At 43.1% G+C, this 15,488-nt stretch overlaps 1 long non-coding RNA gene across 1 annotated transcript in view; it reads left to right on the forward strand.

Moving 5' to 3' along the window:
- Positions 1-4,570: 4,570 nt before the first annotated feature.
- Positions 4,571-15,488, forward strand: part of LOC130684263 (uncharacterized) — a 32,394-nt gene continuing 21,476 nt past the window's right edge. The window contains exon 1 of the long non-coding RNA XR_008998458.1: positions 4,571-5,065. This is a non-coding gene — a long non-coding RNA (uncharacterized LOC130684263). The remainder of the gene's footprint in view (positions 5,066-15,488) is intronic.

Here is a 15,488-nt window from a genome sequence, read left to right on the forward strand (position 1 = left end):
GTTTTCAGAAACACATCTGATGAACAGAGCTGGGATTCTTTTGGCTGTAAATGGAAAAGACACAAATCAAACCTGCTTTCATTCATATAATGGAAATGATCAAGCACAGGTGTCAGTCACAGCTGAACCCCGAGGAAAACCATAGCTCTAGGACTGGGTCTGTGGGTAAAATTGTAACATTTCCAGAATATCTCGCTTGGCTTTGATGCATTTGCATATTCTCAGGGGTGGAGAGAAGTTCATCTCCATGTCAGTGGGTAATAACCAGGGCAACTGAGGGTATTTACCCTGAGAGGTTAAGGGGAGGGGCTTGCTTGCTTGCTTGCTTCTTCTGGAGAAGGGGAAAGAGATGCGCTGGACTGCAGTTTGTAAGCAATAAATGGGTTTTAAACTTTATTCCTCCCTTTGACTGTTTTTAGAGGTATTTTGCCACAGGATTTCCTGTCCCCAGACTTACAGGTCTTATCCCTTCCATCCCTGCCTCCTCTGGCTTGGTTCCATTTTGTTTGTTTCTTACAGTGATTCACATCTTCTGATAAAAGGAAGGAATCCTGGTGGACACTGACTTGTGCAGGAACACCCAGGGGGCTCTATCCCTAGAGATCGCCTCTGGGTATGGGTTTGCCCCTCTAGACACTGAAAATCACATCTTTCTCCCCAAAGCTTTTTTGTTTCTGAATATCATCAAAGATGTTCCACTTTTTCTGATCTGAGTTGTTGCTCAATGAAGAGTTGCAGATACATACAGGGTCTTGTGATATAATTGAAAAAGATTTTCTACAGTGTTCATATTTTCTACGCGACAGTAGAGGCATTAGTCAATCTTCCTCCATTCACCTACCTGCAGAGTGCAGATAGCCTAATTTTTAAAGACTGTGGTTTACTTCTTCCTCACATAATAGACATTTTGTGCTTGCAAAAGATGAATATAGTAGCCATGTTGCATCCACTCAGCTGTTTAATGAAAATAGTGACTTTCAAAAAATGTTACATATAAAACAACTGCACTGAATTCCAAAGGTGTATGGGAGACCATTAGAGTTTCTGAAGGAGCTGGGGTAGGCCGGTCTCAGACGGCAGGGTTGCACGGCTCCCATGGGCTCCATGCCTGGGTGGTGCGGGTGCTTGAAGCGCTGCCCCGCACCCTTCGCTCCCCTCAGTCTGAGCCTGGGAAGGACCACCGCCCAGGGAGGAGAATTCTCTCCTGGATATGGAGACTGTCCAAACACTGGGAGCTCATTGCTGCTGGGTGGGAACACGCGGGTAAGTCTCCCATCCTTTACCGACTCTCTGTGAATGAAGCTGTGCGTACATCTCCTAGGACAGGAAGTTATGCAGAAGAGCCAATTTCCCAGTGTGCGGTATTGGTGGCAGAGAAGCTCTTTGTTCTTCAGAGCACTTTCTATACTATTTTGTGATAGTTGTGTGGGTGGTGCGGACATAAAATGATTTGTGTCACTATGTGTAATTCTGGGGAGAGGAATTCCCAGGGCAAAATACCTCTGAAAACTGAAATCAGTCAAAGGGAGAAATAAAGTTTAAAATCTGTTTATTGTTTACAAACTGCAGTCCAGTGCCATCTCTCTTCCCTGCTCCACAAGAAGCAAGCAAGCAAGCAAGCCCCTCCCCTTAACTTCTCAGGTTCAGACATGCCCTTAGTTGCCCAAGTAATTACCCATTGACATGGAGATGAATTTCTCTCCACCCCTGAAGATATGCAAATGTACCAACCAAAACCAGGAGAGATATTCTGGAAATACTGCAATTTTACCCACAGGCCAACCCTCCAGAAATCTCACTTTATAATCTACTTGTTCCCCTTTTTCTGCAATAGTCCCTGGGCAAGAAAACCGGAGCACTGTGACCAGACTAATGACACAACAATAGCAACAGCAATAAAATCCTGACAGTCCTCAAGCTGGAGGATTCAGCTAGGTTCAAAGTCCTATGCAGATTCAGTCCATAGCTGGTCCATTCCATAGGCAGGCAGTAGCCGAGGGTTCAGAGCAATCATCACGCAGCAGCTGCACAGGGGGAGCCATTCAGGCCATGAGGACTGTAGGAGAAAATAACATTAAGGGTGATAAGATACATGTTTTAATGACACCAGCATAGGCAAATCTTGTCCATCAGGTAGGATACATGCAAGAGAATGGTCTTGTGATAAAACAGTGGCAGGAATGGGATCTCGTCCTGGTCTAGTATATGACACGTTCACCCCCCTCCCTGTGGGAGTTACAGATGGGTCGATATATAGGGCTGGTGGAGGTACATGCACTGGTCATAAAGATAAAACTTCCCCGCAAGATGCTCCTACCTCCTGGATGTTTGGGTACACTACCGTGACCTTTGCGGCCATTCAGCTGTTATTCCAGGAATACACAGGAAGCCAGCTTCCAGGCCTTTCCCCCAAGGTGCCAGAAGGGCCAGCCATCACTGCTCCATGTATCGAAATGTCCAGGGCCAGGTCCATTCAACAGTGTCTCGAAGACTTAATGAAGTTGGGGCTGGCAGCAGAATGTTGCCCCGCTGGCCATATCCTGGCTTCAATAACTTCTTTGGTTTGGACGTACAATTGTATAGGAGAGGCAGCAAGGTGTGTGAGCATATCCACAGGGCTCAAAGCTCCTTTACGTGGCTTCTCATTCAAAAGCCGCAGCACTGTTCATAGGCGAACTGACCAACCCTGTAGGCTATTGCTGTCTGACTTCAGGCCAGATTTCAACAAACCATTGTACCTCTCAATCGCCTGCCCCGGCAAGATTATATGGTACATGAAATTTCCACTTTATTCCTAATTGCTGCACCCATTCTTGTACTGCATGTCCAGCAAAATGGGTGCCTTGATCACTTTCAATCACCTCCGTCCAGCCATTGGCTGCAAAGAGAAGATCTAGACCTCTCTTGGTGGTTTGCTGATATGCACAATGTGCAGGAAAAGCAACCAATAGTCCAGTAGTCATGTCCACACAAGACATGGCATACTGATATCCTTCTGATATGGGCAGAGGCCCAATATAGTCTATTTGGCACCTGACAAGGGATACTGGCCCCCTTACTATTGCCCCATGTTGCTGTGGGACTTGGTGTAAGTCCCTCTTGGAGCACAGAAGGCACTCCTTCAGGGCTCTGCTGACTTCTTCAAAGGTCAGTGGCAAGCCCCCTGACAGGCTACAGCCCACATTGTCTTTTGCCCTGTGTACAACAAACGCTGGTGTAGCCATTGGGCCACATCAGAGGCAGGCTTTCCTTCTAGCCAGAGAGATGGCCAGAGGCCAGAGTCCCAAATCGTAATAGAATACCCCCAACAACAGCCTTAATTCTTTTCCCAAATTGATACTCACTGTTCCTGGCTTACACTGTTTGTTCCTGGCTCACGTCTTTTACTGAAAAGTAGAATGGAACCAAAGGGAATTAAACTTATTGGACCTTAGATTTATTCAAAGTCTGTACAAAACAGCGATTAAGAACACGGGGATTGCAGTCAGATATATCAGTGTATAAATTCCTGCTTAGCACTTAACTGCTGCAGTTTGGTAAGTAACTTAATCTCACTGTCCTCATCTGCAAAATGGGGGTAATAATACCACCTTTCAATTTTTCTGACAATTAAGTAACAAATCTTAATGTCTGGAACAGACTAAGAAGGAAGTTTATACAGTAGTTAATATTATCAAGTCTCTTCCCATTTCCTGGGGCCAAGTGCTTTACACACTTATCAACCCTACACAATAGATGTAGGACTGAAAAATGTAGTCAGTGTACAATAGCAGAAATGTATGTAGCAGTGGGCGTGTGTTCATAGCAGTATATTTCCCAACAATAATGCGAGACTCTCTTTTCTTGGTTGAAATTTGATAACAGCTAGGTAGAAGAAAATTCCACACAACAGGCTCTGATGAGCACCTTAAGCTGATACTCCTCGTTTCTGGATGAGGGAGGAGCACACCTCAGTATACGGTTTGGCCCAGGAGCCCCTTTGGCAGGACGCTGGCGCCTTTCTGGTACACTTGGCTGGGAAGGGCCATCCCACCTGCTGGAGCTGGAGGGCTGAGGACCCTTTATTTGCTGTTGCCCTCTTGTTGAACTCCGTACAGTAAGCACCGCTTACGTTCGTAGATACTTTAGCGGATAACCCGTGGCACCTCTGTACGAGAGGAAAGCGGGGTCCCACGCACAGGTGCTACTGTCAGTTCAACCGATACCTCACATTCTCGTTCAGCTTTGTAGCTAACGCTGGACCCGAGGACACAGCATCCAGTAAGGGGAGGCGCCTCCCTCTGGGGATTCTTGCAGAACCGAAGCCATTCCACAGCCTTGGAGGAGTGCTTTCTCCTGCCTTTGCTGGACAGCCAATAGATGCCTTGCCAGGTAAGGGCCGCCGGGGCCTGGGAACCTGCAGCTCAAGCCACAGGGCCTGGAGGAGGGAGGGGGGAGGGGAGCGGGGGGCGGTGCCCTGTGTGCTCTGTCGGGGTGGCTCCGGGGGGCTACGGGGGCGGGACCTGGAGCGACCGCTAGGCCTGGGGGGCGGGGCTGGGCGAGCGCGCGGCGGCGCGCTCGAGACGGGGGCGGGGCAATAGCCGCAGGCTCAGCCCGTAAACAGACACCATGGCGGCGGGTTCCGCCGTTCCTTGGTGGCCGCTTTCTGTGCGCGGCTCGAGCCCGGGTGGAGGCTGCCGGGCTCCTGGACGAGTCCGGGCGCGATGTGGGCCCGGCGCTGTGTGCCTGCGGCTGGGGGTTGGCGGCTACCCGGGGTAGCTACAGCCCTGAGGTGAAGACCGCAGACGAGCTGCGGGTGCGGCATCTGGAGGAGATCCGAAGTGAGGGGCGCGGCGCTGGCGGCCGCCGGTCCTAGGAAGGGGTCGCGAGGTCGAGTGTCGGGCTGCCGTCAGTGTCCGCCGGGCTGCCCGGTGGAGGCCTGTCCCCTCCCCCAGCCGCCTCGCGCCTCTTCAGCGCTTCCTGTGCCTAAAGGGGTGCTACGGGGCAGCCCGCCTGCCTGCCGGTGCGGCCTCACTCAGCGCCAGGGACAGAAATGCCTTTGCGCCCTCACCTCTAGACGGCCAAGGTCAGTCAGCTGGTGTGTGATATTTGCTTCCAGGCTTTGTTCTTACTTTGTCATTGTTTTCTGTCAACTCGTATCAGGGCGAGAGTTTTAGAAGCTGCAGAGAGAATGCACTTTATGATTCCGTACAATCGTACACTGAAAGCTGAACAGCTTTTCCCCCTTGTTTAGCGGGAAGAAGTTTTTCCCTTGTGCATTTTATATTAGAAAGTTAGTTTTGGGAGAATATTCCACTTAAGTTAAAAGATTTTGAAACTTCTTTTCTCTTTGAGTTTACTCTCTGAGCCATGAAGATGTTATTGTGGATGATATTGATCTTGCCTTTGAGCAACCTACACTGAGAGGAGACCGATGAATTAGCAACACAATACAGGAGAAAAACATGGGAAGGAGTGGGAAGGAGGGTGCTTTACATAAAATGAAGGAAGAAGTGAAAATCTTTCAGTACTTCGAGATTATAAACTCTATGCCACAAGATTATAGGAAGCTGAGAGCATCTGTAGATATGCAAGGGAAAGAGGGACACTGTTCACGCTGTGCTTTCTTGGTTTCCCTCCTTCACATTGAAATTTTTGTATTTTGTGGTTTTATAGTATCATTGAAGATGTGCTTTCAGATATTTTACTTAGAATTTCAATGGATTTGGTGCTGATAGAGACCCTTTAAGATGCTCCAGCTTACATCACCTGATAATATTCTACTTTTCTTCTTAACTCAGGACAAAAAGATACAAAGATTTTGTGATATTAGAGGAAGGATTTAATGGAAAATTGATAGACATATGGATTAAGTTCTCTGGAGGATCACAAGGGAAAGAGATATTCTAAGTGAATTTTTCACAGTTACCTCGAGGCTTTCTTATATGTCTTGCATTGACTGTTTCACTTGGAGATGTTATCTAATTTCTTGAAACATTAACTCAGAGAAACATTTTTACATTGGTATTTATTTGTGTTTACGGTCATCCATTCTAACAGTGTTTCCCAGAGAATAATCCTCGGACATTTGTCCTTCATTATGTTCCACGAAAGAAGGAGCTGTGGTTTTGGGGAAACACTGAAAATTCTCCTTTGGATTGTTGCAACTTTTGCTGAGAACTTATACGAGGAAAAAAATAGAATCACCGGTATAATATTTTATAATTGTAAGATAAATTCTAGCTGGAATAAGCAGGCAAAGAGAGGCAACAAAGGGCCAGGTAATTTGTTTAAATACCCCCGGGTGAGGTTCTATGGCCTTCTTGCTGGAGGCCAGAGAAGTCACACAGAGTTAGGGAGGTGGGGCACTTATAAGGGATTAGGAGGGGGAGGAGTGGGCAAACTACCTTAGGGGGGGTGTTGAGAGGTATGATTGGCTAAAGGTGACATAATAGTCAACTAGAAACTTTTTTCCTTCCAAGAGGGAGGAGGCTGACATCCGGGTCTTAGTTGGCACATCAGGATGGAATTCGGGGAGAGCTGTCCCCTTTCCATATATGGCATGGACTTTGGGGTCTGGTCTGTTCTCCTCTTATGCATCTCTCTGTTCTGTTGGCATGTCCTTGTTTTTCCTTTCTCCAGCCTAACAATGATCATTTTGAATATCTCAATTAGTTTTCATTCCATTTAGAGATAGTTTTTATATCTGTCATACACATGCCATGCACTTGGGAGATTTTAAATTATATCCACAGCAAATCAGCCATGAACACTGAAATCTGCATGTCACACGGACTGGAGGGCTGCAGGACCACGTACAGTGAGTCATTGACCTTAGTTTGCCACAGCCTTAACAAAACACTTTAGTCTCTCTCTTCTCCACTTCTTCAGTGCACTGTGGCCTCAAAGCACACCAGGATGTCTGCCAAAACTTAAAGGAAGCCAGGAGAGTCTCAAAAACTACAGGCTTCCCCTCATCCGGGGGAAAGGTTATTCTTGGAAATGGAACTGACTTTTTCGAAGGATAAGCACCTAGGCAAAGAAAATACTCTGAGTTTCTTTTTCACAGTGGGAAAGCCTGGCTGCAGCAAATCCAAGGAAAACCAGGGTGAAAGGGAGGGCCCAGATGGACACAGAAGTCTGGCTGTTGCAAGTGAGCCCACTTAGATTTTACTGCATTTTAAACCTCAAATCCATTTCATAAGGTGGCCTAATCATCTAAGAGAAACTTTTTTGTGAAGGAACAGGACGCTGTGTGTCTGATTGGTTTATAAAAGCAGGTTACTGAAGTTTTAGCTGGTGCTCTGGAAAAATACCCTCTTCTTACTCCCCTTTTCCTTCATGTCAATACAAAACCATTGCCACAGTCAAAATATGCCTTCAAAATCCCATGCCCTGCATGAGAGCAAATCCTTTGCTTTTGAAGGGCTTTCTCCAGAGCCTGAAGTTGGTTCCCACCAGCAGTTGCTCTGTGGCTTTGTTCAAACAGACTTGGACCTCTTGGCTCCCGGCCCTGGCCGTAGCTGAAAGAAGACACCAGCCCCCTCACCTCCATGCTCTGCATTAGCTGGTCTCCACAAGATGCATGTGTTTCCTCCCTGATCATGGTTTTACTGTGCCACAGTTTTCTTTGGCCCAATGTGAGTGTGTTAATCATTCATAATTATCACTTTTGTTTTTGTTTGGCAAAAAATAACAAGTGTTGGCAAGGATATGGAGAAAGCTGAAGAGTTTTACGGGGTTGGTGGGAATGTAAAATGATACATCCATTTAGGAAAGCAGTATGGCATTTCCTCCAGAAATTAAAAATTTGAGAACTACCATATGATCCAGCCATCTCAATCCTGGGTCTATATCCAAATGAATTGAAATCAGGATCTTGATGACATATCTTCACTCCCATGCTCACTGCAGCATTATTTACAATAGCCAAGATATGGAAACCATCTAAATGTCCATTGATGGATGAGTGGATAAAGAAAATATGGAGTGTGCATATATATATGCAATGAAATGTTATTCAGCCTTTAAAAAAGAAATCCTGCATATGCAAAAACATGGAATAACCCGGAAAACATTCTGCTAAGTAAAATAAGTCAGTCATAGAGACAAATACTGCATGATTCCAGGAATCTGAAGGAGTCAGACGCATAAAAGTAGAGAGTGGAATGGTGGCCGCCAGGTGCAGGGGTTAGGGGCAGGGAAGAAGTGGGAAAGCACATGCTGGTTGGAGAGTCACAGTTCAGCCATGCAGGATGAGTAAGTCCTAGAGGTCTGCTGCACACTGTGACCCCTAGGGTTTTTAATCCTCTGTTGTTTAAAAGTTTGGTAAGATGGTAGTTCTCATCTTAAGTTTCTCATCTTTTTTTTTTTTTTAATAAATAATTATTTTTTATTGAAGGGTAGTTGACGCACAGTATTACATTACATTAGTTTCAAGTGTACAACACAGTGGTAGAACATTTATATACATAATTCTAGGTTCCAGCTATCACCCTACCAAGCTGTTACAATATCTTGACTATATTCCTTATGCTATACATTACATCCCGGTTACTTATTTATTTTACCATTGGAAGTCTGTCCTTTTTTTTTTTTTTTTTTTTTTTGTGAGGGCATCTCTCATATTTATTGAACAAATGGTTGTTAACGACAATAAAATTCTGTATAGGGGAGTCAATGCTCAATGCACAATCATTAATCCACCCCAAGCCTAATTTTCGTCAGTCTCCAATCTTCTGAGGCATAACAAACAAGTTCTTACATGTAGAACAAATTCTTACATAATGAATAAGTTACATAGTGAACAGTACAAGGGCAGTCATCACAGAAACTTTCGGTTTTGCTCATGCATTATGAACTATAAACAGTCAGTTCAAATATGAATACTCATTTGGTTTTTATACTTGATTTATATGTGGATACCACATTTCTCTCTTTATTATTATTATTTTTAATAAAATGCTGAAGTGGTAGGTAGATACAAGATAAAGGTAGAAAACATAGTTTAGTGTTGTAAGAGAGCAAATGTAGATGATCAGGTGTGTGCCTGTAGACTATGTGTTAATCCAAGCTAGACTAGGGCAATAAAACATCCATGTATGCAGAAGATTTCTCTCAGAACGGGGGGGTGAGGTTCTAAGCCTCACCTCTGTTGATCCCCAATTTCTCACCTGATGGCCCCCCTGCAACTGTGCCTGTCTTAGGTTGTTCCTCCCTTGAGGAATCTTACCCGTCTCTGGCTAACCAGTCATCTTCCGGGGCCAAACAGGGAAATGTGAAGTTGGTAAGTGAGAGGGAAGCCTTATTGTTTGAAAAGGTTAGCTTTTTACTTCTTTGCATATTTATGCCCTGTGGCTTCTATGCCCAGCATTTGTCTTGAGGTATCTTTACCACTTGGAGGAGTTATGATACTCGGTAAATTTGATATGAGGCACGAATTCTATTTAAGGGTTGTAATTAGGAAGGAAGAAGAAAAGCTATAGAAGTAGCAGGCGGAAGAAAACATGGGAAGATTGATTATTTCTTTGACATATCTTCTTGTAGAGTAACTTCAGCATATATAGGTTTTAAGCTACTACTTAAATTGCGCACACACATTAACATAATAGGAGTATAGTTACATAACCAAAGCATATCTGTAATTACCAGCCATCTCCAGTGAAACCAAGAAAACCATTAAGGCACCTTAGGCATTTGTGAAAACTTATCTATGATATGGTGGATATTGTCCAACTGAACTTGAACAGTCTGAGAGAAATCAGACAAATTAAAACAACCCATTCCTGGGGACTGTTCACATGCCATATGTTCTTTTAACAGTAAATAGTCTGTAGTTGTAAGACTTTGGAGCGCTACAATTTGCACTTCTCCAAATTCTTGGTTGAGTTCCAACAGTATAGATCCAGTCAAATTTGTTGTTTTACTGTATGCACAGGCCAGCTTAGATATCTCCTTCCTCATTCCCATGGCAAGTCCAGGAACTGGTGGGATGAGTGCATCTACAGCTGTAGCAGTGCGTGGATCTTTGTTGGGGTTTTTTGATGATCATCTTCTGGCATGAGTCTTCCAGAGAGTGCAGATGTTGGAAGTTCTTTTTCATATCGTATCTTAGTTCATTTTCGGGGTAGCCCAATTAGGCTTTGATCCTCTGTATAAACACAAGCAGATCCTTTGCCTACACTTTTATATGCCCTTTATACCCTTGTGTAGAACTCGTTGGAGGTTACCACACAGGAACTGCCCTTTTTTTTTTTTTTTTGCTTTGTTTTTGGTATCACTAATCTACACTTACATGACGAATATTATGTTTACTAGGCTCTCCCCTATACCAGGTCTCCCCTATAAACCCCTTTACAGTCACTGTCCATCAGCATAGCAAAATGTTGTAGAATCACTACTTGCCTTCTCTGTGTTGTACAGCCCTCCCTTTTCTCCTACCCCCCCATGCATGCTGATCTTAATACCCCCCTACTTCTCCCCCCCTTATCCCTCCCTACCCACCCATCCTCCCCCAGTCCCTTTCCCTTTGGTACCTGTTAGTCCATTCTTGAGTTCTGTGATTCTGCTGCTGTTTTGTTCCTTCAGTTTTTCCTTTGTTCTTATATTCCACAGATAAGTGAAATCATTTGGTATTTCTCTTTCTCCACTTGGCTTGTTTCACTGAGCATAATACCCTCCAGCTCCATCCATGTTGCTGCAAATGATAGGATTTGCCCTTTTCTTATGGCTGAGTAGTATTCCATTGTGTATATGTACCACATCTTCTTTATCCATTCATCTATTGATGGACATTTAGGTTGCTTCCAATTCTTGGCTATTGTAAATAGTGCTGCAATAAACATAGGGGTGCATCTGTCTTTCTCAAACTTGATTGCTGCGTTCTTAGGGTAAATTCCTAGGAGTGCAATTCCTGGGTCAAATGGTAAGTCTGTTTTGAGCATTTTGATGTACCTCCATACTGCTTTCCACAATGGTTGAACTAGTTTACATTCCCACCAGCAGTGTAGGAGGGTTCCCCTTTCTCCACAGCCTCGCCAACATTTGTTGTTGTTTGTCTTTTGGATGGCAGCCATCCTTACTGGTGTGAGGTGATACCTCATTGTAGTTTTAATTTGCATTTCTCTGATAATTAGCGATGTGGAGCATCTTTTCATGTGTCTGTTGGCCATCTGTATTTCTTTTTTGGAGAACTGTCTGTTCAGTTCCTCTGCCCATTTTTTAATTGGGTTATTTGTTTTTTGTTTGTTGAGGCGTGTGAGCTCCTTATATATTCTGGACGTCAAGCCTTTATCGGATGTGTCATTTTCAAATATATTCTCCCATACTGTAGGGATCCTTCTTGTTCTATTGATGGTGTCTTTTGCTGTACAGAAGCTTTTCAGCTTAATATAGTCCCACTTACTCATTTTTGCTGTAGTTTTCCTTGCCCGGGGAGATATGTTCAAGAAGAGGTCACTCATGTTTATGTCTAAGAGGTTTTCGCCTATGTTTTCTTCCAAGAGTTTAATGGTTTCATGGCTTACATTCAGGTCTTTGATCCATTTTGAGTTTACTTTTGTATATGGGGTTAGACAATGGTCCAGTTTCATTCTCCTACATGTAGCTGTCCAGTTTTGCCAGCACCACCTGTTGAAGAGACTGTCATTTCGCCATTGTATGTCCATGGCTCCTTTATCAAATATTAATTGACCATATATGTCTGGGTTAATGTCTGGATTCTCTAGTCTGTTCCATTGGTCTGTGGCTCTGCTCTTGTGCCAGTACCAGATTGTCTTGATTACTATGGCTTTATAGTAGAGCTTGAAGTTGGGGAGTGAGATCCCCCCTACTTTATTCTTCTTTCTCAGGAGCTTTGGCTATTCGGGGTCTTTGGTGTTTCCATATGAATTTTTGAATTATTTGTTCCAGTTCATTGAAGAATGTTGCTGGTAGTTTCATAGGGATTGCATCAAATCTGTATATTGCTTTGGGCAGGATGGCCATTTTAACGATATTAATTCTTCCTAGCCACGAGCATGGGATGCGTTTCCATCTGTTAGTGTCCCCTTTAATTTCTCTTAAGAGTGACTTGTAGTTTTCAGAGTATAAGTCTTTCACTTCTTTGGTTAGGTTTATTCCTAGGTATTTTATTTTTTTTGATGCAATTGTGAATGGAGTTGTTTTCCTGATTTCTCTTTCTGTTGGTTCATTGTTAGTATATAGGAAAGCCACAGATTTCTGTGTGTTGATTTTGTATCCTGCAACTTTGCTGTATTCCGATATCAGCTCTAGTAGTTTTGGGGTGGAGTCTTTAGGGTTTTTTATGTACAGTATCATGTCATCTGCAAATAGTGACAGTTTAACTTCTTCTTTACCAATCTGGATTCCTTGAATTTCTTTGTTTTGTCTGATTGCCGTGGCTAGGACCTCCAGTACTATGTTAAATAACAGTGGAGAGAGTGGGCATCCCTGTCTAGTTCCCGATCTCAGAGGAAATGCTTTCAGCTTCTCGCTGTTCAATATAATGTTGGCTGTGGGTTTATCATAGATGGCCTTTATTATGTTGAGGTACTTGCCCTCTATTCCCATTTTGCTGAGAGTTTTTAACATGAATGGATGTTGAACTTTGTCAAATGCTTTTTCAGCATCTATGGAGATGATCATGTGGTTTTTGTCTTTCTTTTTGTTGATGTGGTGGATGATGTTGATGGACTTTCGAATGTTGTACCATCCTTGCATCCCTGGGATGAATCCCACTTGGTCATGGTGTATGATCCTTTTGATGTATTTTTGAATTCGGTTTGCTAATATTTTGTTGAGTATTTTTGCATCTACGTTCATCAGGGATATTGGTATGTAGTTTTCTCTTTTGGTGGGGTCTTTGCCTGGTTTTGGTATTAGGGTGATGTTAGCTTCATAGAATGAGTTTGGGAGTATCCCCTCCTCCTCTATTTTTTGGAAAACTTTAAGGAGAATGGGTAATATGTCTTCCCTGTATGTCTGATAAAATTCCGAGGTAAATCCATCTGGCCCGGGGGTTTTCTTCTTTGGTAGTTTTTTGATTACCGCTTCAATTTCGTTGCTGGTAATTGGTCTGTTTAGATTTTCTGTTTCTTCCTGGGTCAATCTTGGAAGGTTATATTTTTCTAGGAAGTTGTCCATTTCTCCTAGGTTTCCCAGCTTGTTAGCATATAGGTTTTCATAGTATTCTCCAATAATTCTTTGCATTTCCGTGGGGTCCGTCGTGATTTTTCCTTTCTCGTTTCTGATACTGTTGATTTGTGTTGACTCTCTTTTCTTCTTAATAAGTCTGGCTAGAGGCTTATCTATTTTGTTTATTTTCTCGAAGAACCAGCTCTTGGTTTCATTGATTTTTGCTATTGTTTTATTCTTCTCAATTTTATTTATTTCTTCTCTGATCTTTATTATGTCCCTCCTTCTGCTGACCTTAGGCCTCATCTGTTCTTCTTTTTCCAATTTTGATAATTGTGACATTAGACCATTCATTTGGGATTGCTCTTCCTTTTTTCAATATGCTTGGATTGCTATATACTTTCCTCTTAAGACTGCTTTCGCTGTGTCCCACAGAAGTTGGGGCTTTGTGTTGTTGTTGTCATTTGTTTCCATATATTGCTGGATATCCATTTTGATTTGGTCATTGATCCATTGATTATTTAGGAGCGTGTTGTTAAGCCTCCATGTGTTTGTGAGCCTCTTTGCTTTCTTTGTACAGTTTATTTCTAGTTTTATGCCTTTGTGGTCTGAAAAGTTGGTTGGTAGGATTTCAATCTTTTGGAATTTTCTGAGGCTCTTTTTGTGGCCTAGTATGTGGTCTATTCTGGAGAATGTTCCATGTGCACTTGAGAAGAATGTATATCCCGCTGCTTTTGGATGTAGAGTTCTATAGATGTCTATTAGGTCCATCTGCTCTACTGTGTTGTTCAGTGCTTCCGTGTCCTTACTTATTTTCTGCCCAGTGGATCTATCCTTTGGGGTGAGTGGTGTGTTGAAGTCTCCTAGAATGAATGCATTGCAGTCTATATCCCCCTTTAGTTCTGTTAGTATTTGTTTCACATATGCTGGTGCTCCTGTGTTGGGTGCATATATATTTAGAATGGTTATATCCTCTTGTTTGACTGAGCCCTTTATCATTATGTAGTGTCCTTCTTTATCTCTTGTTACTTTCTTTGTTTTGAAGTCTATTTTGTCTGATATTAGTACTGCAACCCCTGCTTTCTTCTCACTGTTGTTTGCTTGAAATATGTTTTTCCATCCCTTGACTTTTAGTCTGTACATGTCTTTGGGTTTGAGGTGAGTTTCTTGTAAGCAGCATATAGATGGGTCTTGCTTTTTTATCCATTCTGTTACTCTGTGTCTTTTGATTGGTGCATTCAACCCATTAACATTTAGGGTGACTATTGAAAGATATTTACTTATTGCCATTGCAGGCTTTAAATTCGTGGTTACCAAAGGTTCAAGGTTAGCCTCTTTAGTATCTTACTGCCTAACTTAGCTCGCTTATTGAGCTGTTATATACACTATCTGGAGATTCTTTTCTTCTCTCCCTTCTTGTTCCTCCTCCTCGATTCTTCATATGTTATGTGTTTTGTGCTGTGCTCTTTCTAGGAGTGCTCCCATCTAGAGCAGTCCCTGTAAGATGTTCTGTAGAGGTGGTTTGTGGAAAGCAAATTCCCTCAGCTTTTGTTTGTCTGGGAATTGTTTAATCCCACCGTCATATTTGAATGATAGTCGTGCTGGATACAGTATCCTTGGTTCAAGGCCCTTCTGTTTCATTGTATTAAATATATCATGCCATTCTCTTCTGGCCTGTAGGGTTTCTGTTGAGAAATCTGACGTTAGCCTGATGGGTTTCCCTTTATAGGTGACCTTTTTCTCTCTAGCTGCCTTTAACACTCTTTCCTTGTCCTTGATCTTTGCCATTTTAATTATTATGTGTCTTGGTGTTGCCCTTCTTGGATCCTTTCTGTTGGGGGTTCTGTGTATTTCCGTGGTCTGTTCGATTACTTCCTCCCCCAGTGTGGGGAAGTTTTCAGCAATTATTTCTTCTAAGATACTTTCCATCTCTTTTCCTCTCTCTTCTTCTTCTGGGACCCCTATAATACGGATATTGTTCCTTTTGGATTGGTCACACAGTTCTCTTAATATTGTTTCGTTCCTGGAGATCCTTTTGTCTCTCTGTATGTCAGCTTCTATGCGTTCCTGTTCTCTGATTTCAATTCCATCAATGGCCTCTTGCATTCTATCCATTCTGCTTATAAACCCTTCCAGAGTTTGTTTCATTTCTGCGATCTCCTTTCTGGCATCTGTGATCTCCTTCCGGACTTCATCCCATTTCTCTTGCGTATTTCTCTGCATCTCTGTCAGCATGTTGATGATTCTTATTTTGAATTCTTTTTCAGGGAGACTGGTTAGGTCTGTCTCCTTCTCTGGTGTTGTCTCTGTGATCTTTGTCTGCCTGTAGCTTTGCCTTTTCATGGTGATAGGAATAGTCTGCAGAACTGGGACGA

The sequence above is a fragment of the Manis pentadactyla genome, chromosome 7, assembly GCF_030020395.1.
Source record: "Manis pentadactyla isolate mManPen7 chromosome 7, mManPen7.hap1, whole genome shotgun sequence".
NCBI lineage: Eukaryota > Metazoa > Chordata > Mammalia > Pholidota > Manidae > Manis > Manis pentadactyla.